Here is a 27191-nt window from a genome sequence, read left to right on the forward strand (position 1 = left end):
TGAAATATTTTCTATCCAGAGTTATTAAAATTCTTGGATCCAAGCAAAACTAGCCAGTATGGAGAGTCAACTGTGCAAGAATGAATATATATATATATTCTTGCATATATATTTCTAAATAAGTAACTTTTCATAATAACACCCATTCATGTGTATATAACTGATTAAATTCCATTCTGACCACTAAAACATATTGAAAGCCAAAATTCGTTAATTTCATCAGTCACTGCCAAGACAAAGAACCCTCCTGTCGCAAACATGGCCCCTTGATGCCATCTTATTTCTGGAATGAAATCCAAGGTTCCAGGAGTTACCAGGAGCACCACATCTGGTTTTCAAACTGTCTTTGGATAAGGAGACATTTGCAGACTTCGAGCACAGCTGTCTAGGCTCATATGCTTCAGACACAGGATATGTATTAGCCTGGAGCCTCAGCTGTGGAGAAAATGGTGTAGGGGTCACTGGGCCCTGTCTCTAGCATCAACCCTCCTGACGCCGCTCCACACTGCCAGCATCTGCATTGTTTGACCTGAGGATATCCCTGCTCTTCCCGCGGACCTGAAGTACTGGGCATCAACCCCCCAGCCCCCAATAGCTTTTTTTCACCGTATGACTGAGGGGAGATGGCCTACAAAGACCAGCTCCACAGTCTTACATTTTCTAATGAATAGAATGGGGTTTGTGTGATGTACAGTCTACTCCATGCCACTGCTCCCTCCCCTCCCTGTTTCACATCCACATCCCTGAAGGGTTTCCGGAGATCATCCCAAGTGGACTACTTCCAACTCTCTTTGTTCTTGTTTGCGTCTAGTGGGAACTCAGATGAAGACAGATGACAGCTCTCCATTTGGGCCCTTGCCTCTAGCCTCCCAGATCCTCAGTTGGACTGGAATCCCTAAGGTCAGAGAAAGACAGACTGGGAGCCCATCCAAACAGAGCAAGAACAAGATGGGTAAGGCTTTGGATGTGAAGCCCAAAGACCTGGGGGCTCCAGGAAGGACTGGTGGAGAGTCTTTTTGTACAGTGGTCAAGACAGAAAGGTCCTCAGGTGGAGGGGAGCAAAGGGACTCTGCCATCTGTGACAAAAGCTTGAACACAGTGTCTTCTCTGGAAATGCACACTGAACGAATTGAAAGGCGATGGATTTAGCTTGAGACAATCACATTATCAGAAACCCTGTTAAATATGGAAGATGTTTGTCAGTTACAACTCTAATGTCATCTGTTGTGTTCTGATGCGACAGAACGAGCAAAGGCACCAGGATAGGCAGGAGCTGAATTCTACAGAAGTTCATTTTGTGGTCACTCCCAGCGACCAGAAAGCTGTGGATACCACTGTTGTCAGAAGACAACCTCACGTTGTCACTCCTAGTGACTCAGGGAGCCCCGAATAATGTTGTTTAAAACTCATGCACACTAGGGGTCTAGCGACAGAGAACAATAACAAGCCAGGGAGCCAGGAGACAACTTGTCACATCCCCAGGGGGCAGACGGCATGGCAGGCAATCATGGAGGGGAAGACAAGGGCTGGATACAACAGACATCAGGAGGAGCTAAAGCAGCAGGAGAGGGGGGCATCTCGGGACGTGAAGAGCACAATAGGTAGTAGCCCTGTCTTCAGACCACCCCAAGATGACTGCGAAGTCTTGAGAGTCAAGAGACTGAGCTCAATGGGGCATCTTCTAGCGTCACCTACTGGGCGTGTGGTGTACTGCCATTGAGACCGAGAACTCCCAGGCTGCCGCAGAGTATTTGACTTCTGAAGCCTTATCCCAGCTGGATCTTCGAAAGACACAGGGTAAGTTTTGTCCACCTATCCAGATCTCAGCACGGTGGATGTTTGCCTTACTCCAAATACACTTGGAAGCTGTCTCCTGACTGGAATATAAGCCACCCTGAAGTGTATGTACTGGGGAGACCTAAGAGGTGTGACAACCTGCCCGCTGCACAGACGACAAAGCTATCTGCGGCCATTGGTATACAAAGGGAAGCTCCAAACAGGAAGACAGCTCTGGGGACACCTGGCCCTCGGTGGGTCTGGCACATCCCTAGCCTGGATGGTCTGAAAGACAGGAGTCTCTGACGTCACCAGACTCCAATTTCAGACAGCCCAGAAACATTCCACACTTCGTTTCCCCATTGCATTTCCCTTCTTGGTTTCTTACTTTTAGAACTAATTTGACTATTTTTATTTGTGTGCATGTGTGTTATGTGAATGTGTACATGCACACTTAAGTGTGTGAGTGCAGACATGCAAGTGCCACAGCACACATATGAAGGTCAGAGGACAATCTCAAGTGTCGGTTGTCACTTTGTACTTTGTTTGAGATGGAGATTCTAGTTGCTCTTTACTACATATTCCAGGCTGGTTGTCAACTAAACCGCAACCCAAAGAATGAAAGAAAAGACCCAAATAACAAAATTAGCAACGAAAAAGAAGACATAACAATGCATATCAACAAAACCCGGAGGCTCTTAGGGAACCGTTGGAAAATTCAAAAGAATTATTCCAAGTTATTACAAAACCTAGATGTGGGTCAATTCCCAGACATATAACCTAGTCAAATCAAACCATGGAGAAATAACATAAACAGATCCATGACCGGAGAATGAAGCAGCAATAACCTCCCAAACAGACAAAGGGCAGGCATGGGGGTCTCACTGTAAGATTCTATCAGACATTTAAAGAACATTTGACATTCCATAATCAAAAGGGAATACTACCAAACTCCTTCAACACCATAAAGCTAGTATTCTCCTTATACCCAAACCAGACAAGGACACAAGGACAAAAAAGAAAACTATAGGGCAATTTATCTGATGAACATAAATGCAAAAACTCTCGGTCAAATATTTGCAAATTAAATTCAATAACCCTTTAAAAGATTATTCTCCATGGTCACATCTGGTTCAGTCCCAAGGTGCGAAGTTTGACATACCCAAATTAATACGTGAAATGCATCACTTGAATAGACCGGGGCAGAAAGCACGTGATGGCCTCGATAGATACAGCAAAGCTCTATGATGAAGTTCAGGACTCCTTCATGCTATAATTCCTGGGAAAATCTAGGAACATAAATAATCTAGCTTAATATAACAAACCTATGTCTAACATCATACTAAGTGGGGAATGCACTTTCTCTAAAATCAAGAATGAGACAACTGTGTCCACTTTCCCCTGTCTCACTCAACATTGTGTTTCAGGGTTTCCATTTTGTGTGTGTGTGTGTGGGGGGGGGTTCTAGCATTTTGTTTGCTTGGGTTTTGTTTTTTATTTTATTTTATTTACTTATTTTTTTGGTTTTGGATTGTTTTCAATACAGGGTTTCTCTGTGTAACAGTCCTGGCTATCCTGGAACTCACTTTGTAGACCAGGCTGGCCTCGAGGTCCATCTGCTTCTGTGCTGAGATTAAAGGCATGTGTCACCACTGCCCACTGTGTTTTGGTTTTAACAAGATCAATAAGACAATAAAAGACATAAAAGTTGTGGAAATAGGAAAAGAAGAAGTCAAACTATGCCTATCTGAAGACAACATCCTATACTTAAAGGTCTCGACCAGAAAACTCTTAAATCTGATAAATATTTTCAGCAAAGTATCAGGATACAAAATCACCACACCAAATTCCCAGACCAGAAAGTTACTCGGTGGGTACAGCAATCCACCGTGGCACAGAGCTCAGAAAGCAGAAACACGCTGGCTACACTAGTCTTCTCTGCAAATTCTAGGTTCAGCTGAAAGGCCCTGTGCAATGAATATGATAGAGTGTGGTTAAGGAAGGCTCTTGATATCAACCTTGGCCTCACACACACATGCAACCTGCACACATATGTACATGCATGCATACAATACATGGAAGATTTTTTTAAATCAGTAGTTTTCCTACATACCCACGATGAACTTACTGAGAACAAAATCAGAGAAAAATTCCACTTATAAAATACAAAAGTAAAATGACTAGGAATAAATTTAACCAAGGAGGTAAAATACTTCCACAATGAAAACTGCAAAATATTGAAGAAAAAAATAGGAAGATACTAGAAGAAGAAAATATCCCCTTATGCTCATGAATTAGCAGGATTAAATTTGTGAAAATAGCTGTTACCAAAAGCAATGCACATATCCAGCACATCCCCTTCAGAATCCTAATGTCATTCGTCACAGTGCCAGACAGAGCAATTCTAAAGCAGATATGGATACACAAGAGCCCCTGAATAGAAACCCTGCTCAGAAATCTGCCCAGAAATCACTTCAAAATGGTTCAAAGGGCATAATGTAAGATCTAACGTGCTGAAATTGCTAATGGGAAAACATAGTATAACACTATGATACAGGCACGGGCATGGGTTTTCTGAGTACTCTAATGGCATAAAAAATAGTAAGATTTGATCAATAGGATTGCTTGAAATTAAAAGGCTTTTACATAGCAAACACAATCATGGCCAGGTGTGCTTAGGAGGCAGAGGCAGCCGGGAGTTCCAGGCCATTCTGACCTATATAGTGAATTCCAGGACTGCACAGAGAGACCTTGTCTCAGAACAAAACAAAACAAAAAACAGCTTCTGTACATCAAAGGCAAACAATCAGTAGAGAATAAAGAGATTGCCTAGGGGAACATCTTTGTCAGTTATACATCAGATAGGGGATTAATATCAAGAGTATATAAAGAACTTCATAGTCAGGCATGAGAGTGCATGCCTTTAATCTTAGCACTAGGGAGGCAGAGGCAGATAGATGTCTGTGAGTTCCAGAACAACCAAGGTTATGTAGAGAGAGACCCTGTCTTGAAACAACAAACAAATAATCAAAGCTCCAAAAACTAAAGCTCAAAAAACACTATCCAGTCAACAAATGGAGAAAAAATATCTCTTGAACAGACAGTTTTCAAAAGAAGAACTACAAATGGACAGCATCCTTCGCCACCGGGGAAATGCACATTTGATCAAGTGGTCAGCATCCTTCGCCCCCAGGGAAATGTACATTTGATCAAGTGGTCAGCATCCTTCACCCCCAGGGAAATGCACATTTGATCAAGTGGTCAGCATCCTTCACCCCCGGGGAAATGTACATTTGATCAAGTGGTCAGCATCCTTCGCCATCGGGGAAATGCACATTTAGTCTGTACTGAATTCCATTTTATCCCAGCCAAAACGGCTATCATCAAGCAAACAAATAACAAGTGCCGCTGAGTGTGTGAACAAAGAGAAACCTTTAGCATCACCAGTGGGAATGTAAACCTGTGCCGCCTCTGTGGAAATCAACAGAGAGACTCTGAGGCTGGAGAACTGAGGACTGGGAGAGGCTTGTGTAAGTGCTGCAAAACTAGTATATTGCAGAAACCCCGTAGCCCTGAGGAAGGGAGGAAACCACAGGGTATCTGAAGGTGACCTATGATTTGTCATAATAGTAGACTGCACACAACTGGGTGGAAATGCAGGTCATGACGCAGGACATTGTATCTAGAACGACATGTGACAGCATATGCAATAAAGTTTGTGCTACAAAAATGAGCCAGAAGCCTGCGCCCTGGTGACAGAAAAGCCCCATCTTTTGTGTAACCTCATCAGTAGGGCCCTGCTCCAACCCAGCCTCTTCCCTTCTGTAATAACAATCTCGGGCTCAGCTACAACCTTGTGCCTCTGTTCACTTCCTTGTTTAGGGTCACAAGAACCCTGGAATTCCTTCAGAGGTCCGCTCTGCACCCCAGTATGGCAGGCAGAGTAGGAACTGTAGGCTGATACATTAAGATGAACACACACGGAAGGAGCCAGTTGGCAGAGAAAGACTGGAAATCTCTCCCTAGCTGGGCTTCACAGGTCAAATGGAGCACGCTCAGGTAAATCAAAGTCCAAAGCTCTTCCCTACCTGAGCCTCCATAAGGAACAAAACATACACAAGGAAAGCCTGAGTTTAACAAATAAGAGAGGCTGGAGCCTTAGAATGTCCCATAAAGGGCTGTGTACCCTGTGGTCCAACTCTTTGGGGGCTGTTCCGCCAGGTCCCCAGCTTAATCTTATTCTCTGGAGTACTTTCCCTCTCTTATTGAAACTGGGTCTCACTGCACAGTGACTGTCCTGGAACTCACTATATAGACCAGGATGGCCTTGATCTCACAAACAATGACCTGCCTCTGGCTCCCTCCGGTGTGCTGGGATTCGAGGTGTGTGCCACCCAGCCTGGAAATGGTTTCCCTTTCTTAATAAACTATTTCTGTCCACGGGTCCCCAGTGCAGTCCTTTGTTCAGGGACACTAAACAAACTTTGCCTTCTGTTTCTCTCTTTTTCAGATACTGGGCAAAAGCCAAGCAAGCCTCCCTGAGGCTGGGCTTTCCTGCTGTCTTTCTGAAGCCCCACCCCCACCCCGCCCCCGGTCCTATGATAAAGCAGCTTGCTGATCTCCATGGCTGAACATGCTGACTTTCTTTCTCTTCTCCCTCATCCTCCCCAAAGCTGCCAAGGTTCAGAGCTCTCCTGCCCTGTCCGCTTCCTCTCAAACTCTAATTACAACTGTCCTCAACTTCTTGTTGAGTCCATTGTAAAATTCTTTTATCAATGAACCTAAGAACTAGAGAGGAACCTTGGATTCCCCAGCAATACTAATATCTGTTCCTCTAAAACTGAAAAATAAAACTACCATTCGATGCAGCTATCTATCCCTCTTGGGTGTGCAGCTGAAGGACTCTTAAGTCAGCACACTACAAAGAGCCACAGAGATGCTTGTACATCCATGGCTACTGTAGCACGATTCATCCCAGTCAAGACACAGAATCAGCCTTTAGCTGCTAATCAACAGATAAGTGGATAATGAAAATGTGGCACATTTGGCAGTGGAGTTTGTCTATCCTATAAAGAACAATTAAATTCGGTCATTTAGGGGAAAACAGATAGAACTGGAGATCATGATAAGTGAAATAAACCATAAACCATACCATCTGAAAGACAAGTTTTCTCTAGCATATGGAATTTGATACACACACACACACACATATATGGGAATTAGTTCAGTTGGTACAATGCTTGTTGCATAATATGGGGATCCAAGTTTTATCACCAGCACCTATGGGGAAACGCTGGGCATGGGGGTACGTGATCGTGATCCTACTGCTGAGGAAGTGGGAACATGAAGATTCCTATGGGTGAAGAGTCAGCCAGTCTACCCTAATTGGTGAACCTCAGATTCCAGTCAAAGAGCTTGTCTCAGAAAACAACATGAACAGCTTCAGAGGAACAGCACATGAGGCTGACCTCTGGCCTCCACATGAGCACCACACTTACATTCCTGCGTATGCACACAAATAACTAAATGCAGACACACACAGGACATCAAAATAGAAGGGAGACTGTGTTGGGGGGAGGAAGAGGTCTAAAGGAACAAAGGGCAGAGGAATAAGAGAGGGAAACAGGAGAAAGAGAAACATATCATGTGCTTTCTCTTATTCTGAGTCTGAATTTCAAAATATTATATATACATATGCACATACGCACATATACACACACGCATATGTATACATACATACATACATGTGTGTGTGTGTGTAGATGAGGCTGATATTGTGACAACTGAAAGCAAAGTTCAATGACTTACATATGAACATGTCATAATGAAGCCTATTATTTTACATGCTAACCTAAAAAGTTGATAATAATAAAATGAAGTTGAAAAAAACCAAGGATGCAGGTACAAAGTTATTTTTTAAAAAACATTATTTTTAGTTGCAGCATACTTCTCTGTAGATGGGCTTTGAAATAAGAAGTTAAATTACCCCTTCGTTTCTGCAGAAAATAATAAAAAAATATAAATTAATGTTGCATTTTTTAAAAATATTTATTTATTTATTAAGTATACAATATTCTGTCTATATGCCTGAAGGCCAGAAGAGGGCGCCAGACCTCTTTACAGATGGTTGTGAGCCACCATGTGGTTGCTGGGAATTGAACTCAGGACCTTTGGAAGAGCAGGCAATGCTCTTAACCACTGAGCCATCTCTCCAGCCCAATGTTGCATTTTTTTAAATACATATATATGTATATGTGTATCTATCTATCTATCTATCTATCTATCTATCTATCTATCTATCTATCTATCTATCCATCCATCCATCCATCCATCCATCCATCCATCCATCCATCCATCCATCTATCTATCTATCTATCTATCTATCTATCTATCTATCTATCTATCTATCTTTACCACATATATAAGGTGCTTTCTATGCATGAAGGTGAAGATCTAATAAATCACAAATGCATCATTAAAAAAAACCTCATCGTGTGTGTGTATGTGTGTGTGACAGGAAGTCCACACTAGGCTTCAGAGTCAGTCTTTGCTGCCATCCTTACAATGGGAAGGAGTTCACCCAAGCTCTCGGAGCTTCCCCTGCCCCTCAGCTGAAAAGTTTCCACCCGAAGGCGGAGAGCAAAGCACTGACATCACAGGACAGAGCAGGGACCAGGGATGGCACAGACTGAGTTCTTCCCGTGGGGCTACCACATATCAACCCTAATAAGAGAAGCTGGTTTTCTCACTTGATGTTTCTAAGCTTCAGCTTCCCTTTCTGTAACATTGGGCGATGTGATTCTAGAATTCTTTGTTCTCTTAGACCTTAGTCCACGTGAATTCTTGTACATCTTTAATTCAGAGTCCTGTATCAAGCTGACAGGGAACCAGGTACATGGGCACATTATATAAATGCCCAAAGACTTTACACTCTGCAAGACCAGGTCTCACTTGGCAGCCTTGGCTGGCCTGGATCTTTCTGTGTAGACCAGGTTGGCCTCAGACTCACAGAGATCTGTCTGCCTCTGCCTTGCTGGACTAAAGGTGTGTGCCACCAAGCCTGGTAAAGTGTGTCTTCTTCATTTGAAGACTAGATTTCTTGTCCAAGTGTTTCAGTAGCCTTGGCCAGGGCTCCATGGAGAGGCCCTTTAGGGAAATCTACTTCTCTGGGCTGAGTGAAGAACGAGTGTTCCAATCTATCCAAAACATAGAAATCATGGATAGTGAGGTAAGCTAATAATCAGAGGACACCACGCCCCACACCCAAGGGCAAGCTCACCTTAAGCCATTCTAAAGAGATGGGAACAATTAGCCCTTCCAGCATTCCTAACCCCCTGTGAGTCCTAACCCCTTGTGTGTCCCAACCCCTTGTATATACACAGTCTTGCAGTGCCTGAGTCTGCTGCTGCCCTAAACTGCTCAGAAAGCATTGCCTTTCTTTCCCTTTCTGTCTCTAAGAACGCTTTCTCAACACCATGGGCTTCACTTCCTATCCAGCAATACAAGCAAATAAAATGCATTCAGGTAACCCTCCCCTGCCCCCAACAAAGGCGTGCCCTCGGCTGCGTTGGCAGATGCAGCTTCCATAACAGTCCTTGCCTTCCCAGGATTTCCCACATGGTGAGAGAGAAACCACATTCCAGTGAGATTGTGAGTAACTTCTCAAAATTCAATTAAGTTTCATTTGCTCCTAGGAGTGTAAAATTTAATTATAAATAATCCGAATCTAAAGTTGAGAATGTCAAGAAGAAAGACTTGGTTCCACTGGAGTTTTCACTGTTTGTTTATGCACAGTAACCTTCGGGTTTTCAATTTATATAGAATGAAAATACAAGAAAATTAAAGGGTTCATGTGAACAAGAAGTCTTCTATAAAATAGATCTAGTCTCAACCAAAAACTGATACAAAGTTTGAGAGGAAAATAACAGTGCCTATTCTGCTCTGAGGAAAGAGGGCCAGTTAACTTGAAGGTGGAGCTTTAACTACGACTTCACAGAACTTGAAGCTAGGTGAGGTCAGACGTAATCAATACATTCTAAAAGCCTGTTCAATCCCTTGCTACGGTTTAATAGTAACTGGAGTATGGAGATTTTAATCTGTGGAGCTGGGATGGATAGGAAATGTGTGGAGAATACAGAGATCTCCATCTTCTAAAAGATAGACTTAAAGCTAGCCACCAGAACCCCACCAGGGCAGGCTCTCATTTTTCAGAGGCCAACAGGGTTAGCGACAAGAAGCAGAGGCCTGGTGGAATGAAGGATGAAAGGAATTCCTTGGGCTGGAATGGGATCTCCAGGACCCCCCTGCCCCCATGCCCTCCCACTGAGCTTGGGGCCCTTTAACAACCATCCAGCAGTCACTGGGATTGGAGACAAAGGCCAGGATAAAAACCTTCCCTTCCCTGATGGACAAGCTCCCAAAGGACCCCCTACTTCTCATCCTTTCATCTATTGCAAACATTCCTTCATATTAGAGGGGTACATTCCCAGACTCCCAGTGAATTCCCGAAATCACAGGCATCACCAGATCCTCAGAGCCTGAAGTTTTCCTACACACACACACACACACACACACACACACACACACACACACAGGAAAGGGTTAAGTGGCGCCATCTCAATATAGGTCAAACATAGGTCAAATTGATACAATGATTACTTGCAGCTAAAATTATTAAGGAACTGTGGCTTCAGAAAGGGCCATCTGGCCTATCCTTTCCTCTGTACAGCAAAACATAGAGAGTCTTTGGGGAAGCCAGGCAGTGGTGGCACGTGCCTTTAATCCCAGCAGGCAGAGGCAGGAGGATCTCTGTGAGTTCAAGGCCAGCCTGGTCTACTACGTGAGTTCCAGGACAGGCTCCAAAGCAACAGAGAAACAGTCTTAAAAAAACAAACAAACAAAAAAGTCTTGGGGGGGGGCGCAAGTCCTGCCTAATGCCAACACATTGTTGGGGGTGGATGGAATGAATCTAAATAAACAAATTCTGAGCTAACCCTGATTTTTTACATTCTTTCGCTTAGGTGTCTTAGGAACAGCCCTGGAACTCCTAAAGCCTAATCCAGATAGACACCATCCCTCCTCTCATTCTGTCACATACATCTGCTCTTTGTTCAGGCATTGCTTTGGACTTCACTCTCCTGTGAAGGGCCCTGTGTATATTAACAGTTAAGAAAGGCCACATGCTTTTCTCTTGTAAATAAGCTCTTGAAGTAATTTGGGTTCCCAGACCCAGTTCAAGAGCCCACATAGGAACTAGGGAGAGTGAGGACAACCCTCATCTCCTTTTTACATAATAAAAGTTAATTTATATATGAGGCACAGGAAGAGCTTACCAATAATGACTGATGATAACACAGAACATTATTATGACATACCGAGAAGGTTAAATTACTCTAATGACTAAGAAGGCTTTTAGGGGACTAATTGGTAGATACTGAACACAGCATGGATACATTAGACAAAAGGGTGATTTGGTTCCATGAAGAACAGAACAGAACATAGGACATTTCAGAAGTAAAAATTTATTAACTGTTTCTGGAATTTTCCATATAGCATTCTTAGGTTGGAGGTAGCTAAAATTGTGCAAAGTGAAATCAGACACAAGAGGAAACTCCTGTAGCTATAAAGACGTGAGCAGTAGACATTAGGGCAAAAGACGGAGGCTGAAAATGTCTGGAAAGGCCTCTAATAAGTTAGAAACATTGTAAAACTACTGTTATTTCTATTTCAGTGAGAAACTTAGAGCTGACTTTCCTGGTTATTTCCCTAAAGTTGCACCTGGGCTAGGACGCCCCTGGGGGATGAGACTCCTGAATGAGGAGTCTCACATGTAGATGACCAGCTGAGGACCAAAGGGTGGACACATTCCCTGCACCAACTTCTAGAAACATCATGGCTTGGCACTTAGGTATTTAGTCTCTGCCAATGAACAATAGACCTGGGCCCAGGCCCTGTTTCACATCTGGCTAACATGACAAGTTGCCTAGGCTCCAGACTCAGTTTTCACAGTGTGGAATGGTATAGAGCATCCATCTTAAAGGGAAGTATTTAATAAGATAGTGTATGGGATTATGCCATGCTTAGGACTGACCCCACCACACCCACACAATGTGGTTCTTATGACGAGCATTTGGGATCTTGCTTCTGTGCACTACCTATAGTCTTTTGCAAAAAATCAAGTAATGCTCTTGGTTACAAGTTAGAAGGCAGGCTTATCTCCACCAGGTTCAGAAATCCTCCCTGTTATAGAAACCAGATGCTTATGTTCAAATTAACAAATTCAAAGTAGGTTTCGTTTTGGGGGGTGGAGGGACAATTCATTGTTTAGGAGTCCTCACTGCTGTTGCAGAAGACCAGATTCAATTCCCAGAACCCATATGGCAGTTCACACCCACCTATAACTCCAGTTCCAAGTAATTCCATACCCTCTTCAAACCTCCAAGAGAACTGGGAATGCAGGTAGTGTAGTTATCTACATATGGGCAAAACACTCTTACAAAAAAATAAGAAAATGACGAAAATAATAAATCATGATATAGAAGATTATTTTTTTTAAGGTAGGCTGTGTTTTCAGGGAAACTAGGCAGTTAAAGGGAATGACCCAACAGCCAACCTTTGATCTGTAATGTGCCCGAGGACTTTAGATGTCATATTGAGAAAACGAAATTCTGCGTTCACTGTCACGCTGCTAGCCCTAAGACAGCAACAGCATTCTCCCACTTAAGAAGTACCACTCTCCCGTGGTTTCCTATGGAAACTGCTAACCAGGCAGATATACCCCAAAGTTCCCATTTAAATTCCAGATCTTTCTAGATAGTGTCCTTAACAACTCACCCTGGGCTCTTACATGATCATTGAACCTAACGCATACAAAATGGAAGTTGTTACTGACACACATCATTCCTTCCCAAATTTGCCAACACGGCACCTCCACGGACACAGGAGGTCATGAGAACCCTCCCTCTTGCAAACTCCTCACATCAAATTTATTAGAGCTGCAACGAGCCAGTTTCCAAATCTTACCTCTATTTCTCATCTGCAATCCAGAACCACAATGATCTGAACATTCTCTCATCTGTTAATGAGCCCGCTCCCATGCCACTGAAATCCTGGCTATAATCAGCAGGCACGGAGATCTTTGAAATACTATCATCCAAGGGCCTGTAGGGCAATAGCTGTGGAAACTCAGGAAGCACATCACCAATTCAACATAGTTGAACCAACCTCGTTGGTACTCTACAGCAATTAGATGGTTAAGCAACTCGGTTTCACTTCTTTCTGTCCTTTTTTTAGAATATAAACTATTTTATAGGTATTCTTGATCCCTTCACGTGTCACTGAGAAGGGAGAACCATGGCTTTTCCTGGTGGGAAAAAAAGTTTCTATTTTTCTGTAATCTTTTGCTCTTGATCTTTCCCCCACTTCACCAGTTGCACAAAATAACTCGTTTTATCATGGGCGAGTTGAAGAACAAGAAAACAGGCCCAGTCAACAGTCTTATTTGGCTGTTTTTGGAAAAAGACATCAGGGTTAGATTGGATTGGGCACCTTATGAAATTCCATGATCCGGGTCTCTCAGGCAATCCCAAGCCTCTCTCCTGCTCAAAGAAACTGATGCTTGACTACCTGAGGAGGAACAGAGAAGAATTGACATTCAAGCCACTCTTGATGCATCGTACGCTGCTCAGTCTGTATTCGGATGCAGTGGCTCTTTCTAACAAGTCTCTAGAGGTACAGTTCTCCAGACTTCGCCTTCTGTAACTGGTTGGCAGCCACGTGGAGCTGTTATTTCATGGGATGAACTTCAGGATTCGAATGAAGGAACCTCTGAGGTCAAGGAATTGGACTCATCGGGTGAGAATCAAGAGCATAACAAGAAGTGATGGATGGATTAAAATCACCCCCTTTGTTCTGACTACATTGTACAGTATTTTACAAACCAACACTGAGTTATTTTTTATGTTTGCTATCACAGTCTGCAATACGATTTGATATGGATGCTCATTATCAGAGTCTCTGTATTAGTAAGAATTGTGAAATCCTACTAATCTCCCAGACACAGTCATTTGGCCTCTAGCATAGCGGAAGCCATCAGCAAAGATGAGCTACAGCTCATGAGAGGTGACACCTTGAGGGACATTAACCTGAGCCAGACAGTGCCATCGAGAGACAATTATGGGAACCAGCCACTAGTTTAATGAACAGCCTGTCACTGTCCTGTGGTCAAGAACCACCCACATTGTTTGTCCATTAAAGACAAAGCTGCACAACAAAGACCACACACTGAATGGGCGAATTTCTTGTCTCATGGTTCAGTCCCTGAGAAGTTAGAAGTGGAGATGCCAGCAGGGCTACCCTGTCTAAAGATGCCAGGGAAGAATGGGTTACCATCCTCTCTCCCAGATTCTGGTGACCTCAAGTATTGTTTCATACAAAGAGATAGTTTATAGATATGAGAGCCATTGCTAAGAAGAGAGGTCCTCATTTTGACAGACAAGAGTCGAATTGTAGACCAACTTTCTAAAACTTTTCAACCACAAATAAGTTTCTCTACCTCCCCATGCCGGTTAAGCAACTCGGTTTCACTTCCTTCTGTCCTTTTTCTACAACCTGAGAAAGAGTAGAACCGTGAGCCCAAATAACCCTTTCTTCCTTCCTTAAGCAGAGCTATTTCACACGTACCAAGGGACGGCACATGAGATAGCCACTTTGTGGGTTAGTTAGCGTTCTGAAATGAGGCCATCACATGAGAAGGCCCAAGGAGAGCAGCCAGCTCACGCAAAGCAATAAGCACCCTCAGCTGTTGCAATTACTACTTGGGATCCTGAAGTGCTTCTCAGTTGGTACATCTGTCTCATGGGAACTGCCATGGGAACCTGCATGGCTCCAAGCCCAGCTTGGTGTCCTACAACCCTGGCATTCGCATAGGGCTCGGTGTTTAACAGGGTTCCCACTGGGGTTCTTCATTAGAAAACCTAATGAGGTGAGAATCAAAACAACTGATGGCAACAAGGAGGATTAAGGGTGGATGAACAGGATTTGGAGGCAGCTGGGCCCAGACCTTCCTGTGAGGAGTTGGGGTGGAAACTGTCAGAAGAGGTTCTGTAAAGGTGGATGATACCAGATGGTGACGGTTCCTGACTGGAGAAGGTGAGGAACTTGTGATTCAGGAGAGAGTGACAACTGCCACAGGGAAGTCCTTGGCCCTAGTCAGGAACACCAACTTCCCGTCCACTGAGAAAGAAGGGAGGCAGAGCCTAGGTACGCGTGAAATTAGAGAGGTCCTGTCGTGGGGGAGCGACAGAGGTTTCTCTATCAGTTCTTAACCTTCCTAAGGCTGTGACCCTTTCATACAGGTCCTCATGTTGTGGGGACCCCAGCCATAACATTGTTTCATTGCTACTTTGTAACTGTGATTTTGCTCCTGTTATGAATCCTAATGTAAAAACCTGATATGTAGGATATCTGGTATGTGACTCCAACAGGGTCGCCTCTCACAGGTTGAGAACCACTGCTCTAAATGAATTTTTGTTGCTCAACAAAACAAGGGTCAAGAGGGTGGAAGGTGGTGGGTGTCTGATCCTGCAGGTGAGTGGTACCATTCCGGGTGCTGGGGTCCAGGACTGCAGGCGAAAGAGGAAGGTTGCTGGATGACAGCATTTGTCTCTTTCTGCTTCCTATCTATGGATGCAGTGTGACCAGTCACTTCCTGTTCTTTGTCATGATTCATCTCCCGGAACTGATCCTTGTCATGATGTGTCATGCTCTGTCCCTGGAACTGTGAGCCAAAATAACCCTTCCTTCCTTAAGTTCCTTTTGTGGGGTATTTGGTGGCATCAGGCAAGTGACTAACACAGTATGAAGATTTTGAAGAAAAAAAAATATATTTATACATACACACAATAGTTTGGGCAATCTTCCCAGTATACGCAGAAACACATATACACACACACACAAAGAGACACACAAACACACACACACAGAGACACACACACACAGACACACACACACCAGTTTCCTCAGACAAGCATGGTGGCACAACTTTAGTCCCAGCACTCACTTGGGGCAGATGCAGATGTATGAGTTCCAGGTCAGCCTGGTCGACATAATGACACACAGTCTCTAAAAACAAATAAACAAAACAGGCAGTTTCCTCCAAGGCAGTCATGTTAAATTATAACATTTAATCATATGGCTGATATACTTGTGCTATCTTCAGTTAGCAAACTTTCGAAAACTTTTATTGCTGCTTCTGAGGTGTTTGTCTTATTAAATAAGCGAGGGCTGTGGACTTAGCTCTGGAGGAAAGCACTTAGCATGTATGAAGCCCAACATTCAATGCTCAGTGCAGAAAAAGCCCCTCAACAAACAAAAACATCACGTGATGGAACACACTGGTAATCCCAGCACTCAGGCAGGAGGATTAGGAGTTCAAGGTAAGCCTGCGAGCTGCGTGTAAGACCCTACCTCGGACAAACAGCAATATCATAAACAAATACCACCATCTTGAGGTTGGGAATGCAGCTCAGTAGCAGGAATGTACACAGAATCCTGAGTTCTGTTCCCAGCACTTCTTCTAACATCACAATCCCTGCACAATATAAAGCCTTGGGATCTAGTCAGGCTTTTTTCTTTCTGTGGGAGACCTGAGTGTGCTTTTTCTGGAAGATTTTTATACTTTCACTGTACTGTCTTTCATGGAAAAAATAAGTAACCATCCAGCATGATACCAATCAACTGGGGCTGTGGGGAAATCGTAGCGAAAACATCATCCTATCCTCTTGTGCTAGCAACACTTTCTTCTTGTAGTTGCTAGTTTTCTTCCTTTTACAATTACTATTTGTATGGTTCTTGATTCTTAAACTAGGTAATATATAAATAAATAAATAAATAAATAAATAAATAAATAAAACCACACTGGTGCGGAATGAAGAAAGGACAGATACCTACATTACATCAGCTGCCCTAATTAGATCTTATCATGGTGCTGCCCTGGAGAGACAGTATTTTAAATTTCATCTGCTGCTGTGTGCTCTGTCACATTATTCTGCCCTCTGTGTCTCAAGAATTACTCCAATTGCTGCAGGATCAGAATAGCAGATGCATGAAATTCTTACTACTTTATGACTGGCACACCCTTCATGTTCAATCAAAACCCCTTTGTAACAACAGGCTTCATTTCTGAAGCCTCCTGCGATTGGTTACTTTAAAGCAATGTGTATACCTGGCTCCCGGGAGCAGAGCCTATCAGAGAGGAAGGGGATAACGGGTGAACAGCAATGCAGAGAGGATGGTGGTAGGAGAGCAAATACAGACTCAGAGGCTAATGGGAATGCATGGAGTAAATACAGACTCAGAGGCTCATGGGAATGCAAGGCTCAGCAGGAACTGACCTGGAGAGCTAAGGTGGTGCTGCTATGCCCTGCTGTGATGTCAAAGCTCTCCTTTTGATCTTTACATTCTCTGGTATCCTAGATCTGCAGTTCTTAATACCTCTAATTTACACCTCATCAGCTAAATTTCTGGGAAAATGGTGTCACTGAAAATAGAAACTGAGAGTGTGGCATGTGGCCCAGTGGGGGGACTCTTGGCTGTATGAGCAAGGACCGGCATTTGATCTCCAGTGCAAATCATCATCACCATCATCACCATCACCACATCACCACCACCACCACCACCACCCTCCTCCTCTACCCCGTGTGGCAGCTCAGCCGGGAAAAGGCACTTGCCACCATGCCTAGCAACCTGCATTCATTCGCTAGAACCCACATGGTAGAAGAACAGAACCAACTCCTCCAGGTTGTTCTTTGACCTTCACATGGCCACACATGCCTACATACATATACAAAAATAAATAGAAATAAACTAAATGAATAAACAAAATAAATACTGTTTTCTAGAAGGATATTTGCATATCTATAGTTATTGCACTATATACAGTGGGGAATATATATTTGCACTGAAGGGATAAAAATCTGTTTCAGATTTGTAGAAACAAACAGAGCCTAGAGAGAGACCAGTCTCTGGCTGGCTGGTGAAGCTACTCAGGCATGAGAAAGTCATTCTTTATTGTCATGATTTGGATCTTCCCCCTTCCCCCTGAGACCTATGTACTAATGACTTAGTTCCTAGCCCCTAATGCTATTAGGAGGCAGTGAAAGCTTTAAGAGGGGAACTTAGGTCACTAAGGTTATTTTCAAGGGAGTATTGGGTCCCCAGCTACTACCTCAATCTCAATCAACTTCCCCACTCCACACATACACGCACGCGCGCACACACTTTCTGTCTTCTACAAGGTGAGTAACTTTGCTTTTCAATGTGCATACTGCCTTGTCCCAGACCTAAATGATGGGGCTAACCAGTCATGGCTTTGAATCTCGGAAATTGTAAGTTAAAATAACCTTTTTCTACTGTCAGTTGATTCTCTCGGGTTACTTATCACAGTGGCAGACAGCTGGTAGGAAGAAGGTCCTGCTCCTTGTACAAGCAGGTGATCAGGCAGAAGAAATGAAGAAGGGGGATGACTGGTAACTACCCACCCCATCCCATTAAACAAGGCTAAAGCCAGACACCATAAATTCTGGCAGGATCCCAGCAGGAATAAAGATAATCAAAGAGAAGAGACACTTCCATCCCTCTCTTTAGCTAACCCAGGAGTCTCATACACAGGAAGAAGGAAAGGCGCTGGTCCAGCTGGAGGGAGAAATTCCTCCTAGTTTTTTTTTTTTTTTTTTTTTTTTTTTGGTTTTTCGAGACAGGGTTTCTCTGTGGCATTGGAGCCTGTCCTGGAACTAGCTCTTGTAGACCAGGCTGGTCTCGAACTCACAGAGATCCGCCTGCCTCTGCCTCCTCCCGAGTGCTGGGATTAAAGGCGTGCGCCACCACCGCCCGGCATTCCTCCTAGTTTTCACTTGCAGGTTACCCTTCAAGAGAGTTACAACTGAGACAAGGATGGGTGGGACCACACCTTGACCAGGACTGCTTAAACATACTACTTGTTATTTCATTAAATATGAATCTTACATCATGACTGAAGGAAGACAGATGGGTGAGTCATCAATGGTGCTGCACTGGTCAGCCCACACACCTGGACAGCAGGTGCTGCACTGGTCAGCCCACACACCTGGACAGCAGGTGCTGCACTGGTCAGCCCACACAACTGGACAGCAGGTGCTGCACTGGTTAGCCCACACACCCGGATAGTAGGTGCTGCACTGGTCAGCCCACACACCCAGACAGCAGGTGCTGCACTGGCCAGCCCACACACCCAGACAGCAGGAGCTGACAGTGGGTGCTGCAGTGGTCAGCCCACACACCTGGACAGTGGGTACTGCGGTGGTCAGCCCACACACCCTCATGCCCCTCTGTCACACTTCACAGTCATCTCTGCTGGAGAATGGCCCTCCTACTACCTGCTTTGCCTGTACATGCAAGAGAGTTGAAGAACTGGGCACAACCTTCAGCCAAAGTCTGATGGAGTACTCCAGTAAGCTCTCTCTGCTCTAGCTGCGCTCATGGGCCTATACTGTTTTCGGGTTTTTCCTATGGCAAAGAGCCAAGTTTCCCTTTATGCAGTTTGCTAGATAGACATTCGTATCAGCCCTCTTTCCCGCTCAGCTCCTTTTCTCTTCTTCCTACTTCCTTAGTCCATTTCACCTTGGAGCCCACTTCTAGAGAACCTGGTCTAAGACGGAAACTTCCATCAACTTGCTCCAGGTAAAGAAGGCTGACTCTTCATATGTAGTTTTTAAGACACACATCTGTATAGGACTCTGAGCATCTGTTTGTGCGCTAGACCGTTCCTTCGCAGACTTTCACCCCCCCCCCCTCGTGCAATAAAAATGTAACAGTGATAGTAATAATAAAACAAAGCCAGAAACTAGAAACTATTTCCCAGAAGGCTAGTGTATCTGCAGTTTAGGGAATGATGTTGCCCAACACTATCCTCCGCTTATCGCGCATGTATAAGTTATTGCCTCCCTTCTTGGCCTACAAACTTTCAGAGGGCCTGGCCCACATGCTCCTTATCTTTCTGCAGCTTCACAGAGGCCAGCTGGAGTCCAGCATTCTAAGCAGAATCCTGATAGGCTGTGTCTTCCTCCCTCCCCTCTCCACGCACCAGGCTCCTCTTGGACCTCATACCGTATAATTTATCACTCCTGCCTGGAACCTAAACTAAAACCAGGGACTCCATCTGCTATTCTCTCCATCTGTGACCCTCCTCGGACGCTCAGGACAGGATTAAGTTACCCCGCCACTTTGTACAAAGTCACATTACTCTTGAAATAGAATAGGTCTGAGCATCTACCCTGAACCTACCCTTTCGTAACTTTGCTCTTAGAAATGACTCTACCTCCAACCTCAGAGTCCTGCGGGAGCAGTTGGAGAAAGGGGGAGCATTGGTGCCACACTAAACTGTCGAGGGTTTCCTGTCCTGCTTATGTCATTGATGTAGTGTAAGATCACTCCGTGCAGTTTAGGGAGAAACGTATAAGGCATAACTGAAGTATGAGATGCCCCGAAGAAAAACTCCCTATAATACTGTGTACACACCAGAATATAGGAAAAATGGGAGAGGGTACACCATGGACAGATGACCAGGAAAGGTATTTATTCTACAGGGAAAAGGGCCAGGGGGATAACTGGCTGAACTTCAGATACCAGACCTCAGGTAACCTTAATGGGAGCCAAGAAACTTGACGGAAGTCACTCTAAATGAAACACCATCACAGTCGGAGGGGTGCCCTCCTGGGTGCCGGCTCATCAATTGCCAATCCTGTCCTCTCCTTCCCTCCACAGGCTTTGGGACCACAAGCCTGTCAGGTAGGTCTGGTGTCCTTCCAACATCAGTCTAACCAAGAGCCAGGAGCCTTCCACAGGTCCACTCCCCACCCCAACTCTGTAGCTTGCCGACTAATGAAAACAGGACTCTGTCATTGACCACTGAAGTCTGGAATTTGAAATATCCCAGGAATCTCATGCTGGGAGAAGCGGAGAGGAAGAAGCTCTAGTGCCAACCAGAGGAGGAATGTGTCTCCCAGGAAGAGATCTTACACTGTTTGACCACTTCCGGCACCCTGCAAGAAAGACTGGCGCTAAGACAAGGATAGTCATAAAGGGCAGGGCCACACCTTCACCAAGGCTGCTACTTATGTGCGCCTCCTTCCACTCCATTTCGACTTAAACATGTCAGTAAAGATGGATGTGTGATGGGGGTGGGGTCACATTCTTTGTTTCTCTTCCAAAAATGACCATGTTGAATAAAACTTTCTCCAATTTTCACTAAGTTTCTTTAACTGGTCTGCCAAGGGTGGGCAGTGAAGCTGGTCTGTAAGGGCTTCCAGGGCCCAGACTTTAACCTTAACAACTCCAGGAATGTACATATAATGTAAAAGGTATAACAATAAAAGTTTCCCAGTCAGAACTTCGAAACAACTCTGATTCTGAGATTCCAGGCCACTGCAGGGTTCCAGACTAATACTGCACACCGTCACTTGGTCAGATCAACATAGACCTCACCTCTCAGCAGAAATCAGAATAATTCTTGAGTTTGCTTCCCATTTGGAAACTAAACGCCCGTCAACATCATTTAAATCACTCTTACAGATAATTTAAACAGCACACAACATATCTTTATGACCCTTCTTATACAGAACTGAGTCAGGGGTTCCCAACCAGAGTCCATGAGCCAGGACGGTATTCAGAGATCCTTGAAAGCACAGATTCTTGATGACTAACAGGCCCTCTTTACACAGACTGGACAGGCCAGAGCCTCATTTTAAAACAAGATCCAACTTCATTTTCTTGGCCTCTTCCACAAAGCAGCTATGTGTAAACACTTACCAAACTACTAGGAAGTTGAAAACATTTCTGCTGTGAAATAAAAATGTGATTTAGCCAGGTAGCGGTGGCGCACGCCTTTAATCCTAGCACTCGGGAGGCAGAGGAAGGCTGATCTCTGTGAGTTCAAGGCCAGCCTGGTCTACCAAGTGAGTTCCAGGACAGCCAGGTCTGTTACACGAAGAAATCTTAACTTCAAAACGAAACAAAAAGTTGTTTAGTCAACCATTCATTATAGATCAACCACTCATTAATGAACAACATTGATTATATCAAACTTTTGCTGATGACTGTATTAACTTGTGTGGTTCTGTCTCCAGATTCTCCACACTTCTCTTGGTGGATATTAAAAATGCCTCACCAGGGAGAGCCTGGGTCCTAAACAATCACTACAGATTTTGATAACTAGTAAGTTGAATGCTCTGGATTGCCTGACTTGCCATCAGAACAGGCTCTTCCTGTCCTTTTCCACACACACCTTAGACAGGAACTTCCAGAACTCTACTTTGACCTTCTTCCTATTTGACCTGGAGATTCAGCCTGGATAAGTTCCTCGGCTCACTGCGCCCCAGTGACTCACTGTGTCCTGGAAACTCCTGTGCGTCCGACTGCTCACTGGATGTTTATGTTATAGCTAGGTGATAATCAGGCTCTTGAACTCAGCAGGTGAGGGCTGAGGGGTCACCCAGTCAGTAACACCTCACAAACACAAATGTCTTGGTTTGATCTCTAGGATACCTGTGAAAATGCCAGTCCCAGTGCTGGGAAGAGAGACAGGAGGGTCCTCAGGGTTCCCTGGCCAGATGGTCTAGTCTAACTGGTGAACTTCAGAGAGACAGGAGGGTCCTCAGGGTTCCCTGGCCAGATGGTCTAGTCTAACTGGTGAGCTTCAGAGAGACAGGAGGGTCCTCAGGGTTCCCTGGCCAGATGGTCTAGTCTAACTGGTGAGCTTCAGAGAGACAGGAGGGTCCTCAGGGTTCCCTGGCCAGATGATCTAGTCTAACTGGTGAGCTTCAGAGAGACAGGAGGGTCCTCAGGGTTCCCTGGCCAGATGGTCTAGTCTAACTGGTGAACTTCAGGCAAATGAGAGAGTCTGTCTCAAAGAAAGTAGCCTACACACACACACTCACACACACACAATTTTTAAAAGGGTGAAAGAGAACACAACAGTTTAAACTCATACTAGGAGCCACACACACTGGTGGCATATGTCTGTGATCCCAGCACGGAGAGGCTACGGCAGAATAATTAAATTTAAAGCACCTGAGACCCAATCGCATAAAAATAAAGACAGGCTGCAGCTGAAACTCAGAGAAATAACACTGGTCTAATATGCAAGGGCCTGGGTTCAACAGCTGGTGCTACGGAGAATACAATCACATTCAGTATTTCCTCCCTACCATACTCCTTGGTCACTTATCCAAAAGCATACAGACACATGCCTGGATGTGCATGCACCCCACCCCAACATGCACACACGCTTAGCTGATGATTCTTTAATGCATTTTCTTCACCTTATCTGGGCACCCACCCCACCTGACAGGGAAGCTCATTCTTGTTCTTGATTTTAATGATGTCACCCTGCTGAACGCATACAAATGTCATTCTTAACACACTTTGGAGCCAAGTGACAATGCTCAGTACTTACTGGAGATTCAGAAATGTCACCATATCTATCTTCACCACGGTGTCAGTCCATAGCTCTGCTTTGAGTCTACAATACTCTGCATCCTCTCTTTAGGTCTCTCAAGCAGCAATGGAGGCTGACTAGTTAGGGCTGATACGTCTGAGAAAAGTTCCACAAGAGAGTAGTTTAGACTAACTTTGATAGAAACACCTGGCTTCCAACAATGGGCTCACAGGAACTGAGGGCTGCACCTGCCAGGTGAGGAATAGCCTGCCGGAAACCCTTTGTTCAGGGTCTGAGCTCCCCCATAGAATGGCTGCCACTACTTTCACGGAAGTAAGGTGGATGCTGACACCCTAGAAAATCCACATGAGCAAGAAGTGAGTGAACCGAACACTCACTGCATGGGTGCTATGTCCTACTCAGAGATTTGACAAACCTCAACGAAAGCGTTTTCTGGACGAAGAGTGGTTCCATGATATGGCACTTGCTGTGTGTGTGTGTGTGTGTGTGTGTGTGTGTGTGTGTGTGTATGGCCTTGGTTCAACCCCAGCACTTAAAAAAATATGCTCAGTATAAGACCCCTGGGGTGTCCAGCTCACATGCATATGTGATGGTTTAAAGGGGTGTTCCTTATAGTACTGGGCATCTGAATGCTTGCTCCAGATGCTTGGGAAGGCTTCAGAGGTATGGCATTGTTGGAGGAAGTGTCACAGGAGGTCAGCTTTGAGAGTTTAAAGACTTCTGCCAGAGCTGAGTTCCCTCTCACTCATGTTTAAGGATCAAGATGTGAGCCCTTAGCTTCTGGTTCCTTCCACTATGTCTTCACCCACCACCATGGCCTCTAAGCCCCTGGGACATGGCCAGTAGGAAAGCAGTTGATACAGCGCAGCTGCGTTTGTGAACATTTAGGGCTGGGCCATCTAGCCGAGGTGAGAAGGCTTCCAGGCAGTCTCCCGGGGCAACCCCGGAGTCTCAGATCCAACTGAACCTGGGGAACTGACTCCCATGGGTCAGAAGGACAGAGCAGGTAAACCAACAGCTACCATGGTGTGTGGTTACTGTGCTTTCCTGACATCCCAATGTGTCTTCTGTTTCTCACTGTGGGCACTGGATGCAAGCTACCTTCCTTGGAAACTGGCAAAGCTGGCAGCAGGCTGGGGTTAAATAATGAACAGTAGACTCCTTGGAATATAGTTTGCAGAAGAAAGATCCCCTGTCACCACACAGAGTTTGCAAACATCCCACATCATGTGTCATCCTAGAATCCCTGTTAGCATTTCCCTAACAGGTCACCACGCCATTGTCACTCTAGTGAGTCTCCTGCTCTGGGTCACACTATTGCAGTCTGGGAAAAATCCTCTGGGGTGCAGCTGGACATGGAGGCTAGCCTCCCTTGGTGCTTTGACCCTTTTGGGCCTCCATACCTTCATCTACAAAATGTGATCTGGATTGTTTGAGAAACAATTGAGTTATTGTCTATAAAAATAAAACCTATAAAAATATTATCTGTTTTCTTTAGAACCAGTACCATCCTAAGATATACTTCCTGCTGTGTACTCCTCAAAAGGCTTTGAAAAGGGGATACTCTGTTCATTCATTCATTCATTCACTCATTCATTCATTCAACCCACACTCCTTCAGTGGCAAGTCACAAGGGTTAGGATTTGGCTTTGGGAGGCTCACTGACAGTGGACAAGTAGAGTTCATGGCATATGCATTGGGAATGGTATCACAAACATACACACACACACACGATTCTAGTGGTAGTGGTGGTGGTGGTTGTGGGGCCTCACCAGGCAAAGGAGGAAGACTTCCTTACTGAAACCATTGAGATCCTTGAAGAATCATTCAACATCTTGGGTAGACTAACAGGGGTTGGACATGTTATGTTAGAGGATGCACGGAAAGAATGGACCTAACGATGGGGTTTTCTTAAAGGTCCCCTGATAAAGTAAAGGATGTATCTGTCTCCAAGAAGACTGAGTTAAGTGAGGTGGCTTCCTGTAGAAAGCAAAGCAACTCTTGGCAGCAGCTATGGGCTGTTTCTTTGGAGAGGTGCTGGGGAGCGTCCCCTTGGAGGAGGATGAGATCTGCTGGGGTGGTATCTTGGTTGCTTCTCTAATACTGTGATAAAACACCATGGCCAAGGCAATGCACAAAAGAAAGGGTTGGTTTGGGGCTTACATTTCCAGTGGGATATGTAATCCAGGAATCCATCACCACCAATCAGGGAGCATGAAGGCAGGCAGGCACATGGTGCCAGGACATCCCAAGCCACAAACAGGAAGCAAAGAGCACCCTGGGAATGGCATGTCCTTTGAAACCTCAAAGCCTATCCCTTTGACACACCTCCTCCAACAGGCCACACCTCTTCCTAATCCTTCCTGAACAGTTCCACCAACCAGAGATCAAGCGTTCAAACAAATGAGCCTGTGGGGTCCATTCATACTCAAGTCACCACAGCGGGTCATCTCTCAATAAACACTCATACACCCTAGATGAAAGTCTGCTCTGAGAACCTAAGGAATTCCTGGTAGGTGGCCATTCTCTTCTATTATGTCCCCCAACCTCAATTACCTAGAACACACCCCAACACAAAAGCTCCTGCTAACACCCTTTTTCCCAAGTCCTAAAAATAAAGGCTCCTTGCTGTCCCAGTCCCTCCAAAACCCCATGTCCCCCAAGGAGGCAAAAGTATGAAGAATGCGAAAATCCAGAGACATAGGGAGCCTGAGGCCAGAAGGCAAATGAACTCCTCCATACCCTTATCAAAACATCCTCCCCGGCCTGAACTAGGGGAAAGGTTATTAAAAGCTCTGCAGTCAATAAACACAACTATGCAGAAAGCCCGTTGCCCCATCTCATGCATGCCATTGTCAACCCTCATAAACCACAGGACAGGGACAAATGGGGGCACTGGTACCACAGAACAATAATGCCTGGACATAACAACCCGCACCGGTATTTATTTAAAATGTTGACATTTTGCTCGTCACGGATCTTTTAAAACAAGTTTCTTCTTAAAAGCGTTGTGCTGTAGTTACTATTTATCTTGATTTCTGAGTGTTGCCAAGGGTTTACGCTTCTTCAGTATTTATAAAGTCCTGTTGGTGGACCGATCATGTTCCTAAGAAACCACAATGAGTCTGCGCTCTGCAAGGAAGCGCGGCTGCCCTGTGTGCAGACTGCTGGTTGCCTCTGCTGCGGAACTAGGAAAGCCCCAGGGACTCTGAGAAGAGAGGCGCCTCTCAAGGCCCAAAGGCCGACCTTGCCTTGTATTTCTTGGCAATACTTCATCGGCTTTCCAGTTGAATGTCTGCAAACCCTACGATCCCTGGTCGTCGAAGTACTGCCATCCCAGTAAGGTAGACACCACGCTCCTGAGAACCCTCGCTAAGAGTGGAGTACCAGCATAGAGAGGGACCTCCGAAGCCTTCAAGTGGGAAAACGGCCCAGTCTCTTCCCTGCTGGAACCCAGAATTCCTGCGCTGCAGGCTGCAACGCCCTCCATCACTGTGACAAGGCACGTGCCCTCCTGCCGGGACTCGCTGACCCTTCGGCACCACAGTAGAGGAAAAGCTTCGAATCACAGCGTGTGCTCTACACCGGAGCAGTGTGACTCTCGGGGACTGGCTCGCCAGCACGGACACATTTGACACACAGCAGGTGGCGTCGCAGGTAGACCTCAACAAAGGTCCCCACCTTCCAGCTTTGGTGCGCGTGCGCACCCCCTCACCCCCCCCCCCCCCCCCGCACACCTGCGCTACCAGTCATCCATCATCTCGCCCGCACCCTTGGTGGCTGCCCACTGCACAATCCCTGCAAAAGTCAGCTGAGGACACCCAGTACCGAGGACATTCCCTAGTTCTGATCGGGAATGTCACCCAGCCTCAAGTTCTAGCGTCCTGACTCGCCTTTGCTTACTCCCGACCAACCGCTCCCCGCC

The sequence above is a fragment of the Chionomys nivalis genome, chromosome 9 (genome assembly GCF_950005125.1).
Source record: "Chionomys nivalis chromosome 9, mChiNiv1.1, whole genome shotgun sequence".
NCBI lineage: Eukaryota > Metazoa > Chordata > Mammalia > Rodentia > Cricetidae > Chionomys > Chionomys nivalis.